The sequence below is a fragment of the Trypanosoma theileri genome (genome assembly GCF_002087225.1).
Source record: "Trypanosoma theileri isolate Edinburgh chromosome Unknown TM35_Tth_11_V1, whole genome shotgun sequence".
NCBI lineage: Eukaryota > Euglenozoa > Kinetoplastea > Trypanosomatida > Trypanosomatidae > Trypanosoma > Trypanosoma theileri.
The window spans coordinates 612609-612963 of NW_021639853.1; positions in this window are offsets into that span (position 1 = coordinate 612609).

Below are 355 nucleotides of genomic sequence, written 5' to 3' on the forward strand. Positions count from 1 at the left end.
TACAACACAGTCTCTTGTTGCATAATTTTGCGGTACCAGGCAGAGGAGCATGATTCTATTAATGGTATCTTTTTTCTTTTCAAAACAATTATATTGCATGCTGTATCTTTGCACTGCATTTCTTTTCTTTTAATACATTGGAAAAAAAAATCATTTAATTTTATTTGCTGAAAGTATTGGGAACGCGTTTTTTTTATGTTCCGCGGGAATTGGGGCTGCACTGTTTTCCTAAGTTTCATTTTCACTTTAGTTCTTTATACTGAGATTCATTTCTGTGTGTGAAAGCAGAAAAGGGGAATTTTGGACTCTGGGTAATAACTAAATAATGGGTATGGTCTTGCTTATTTTACATGTG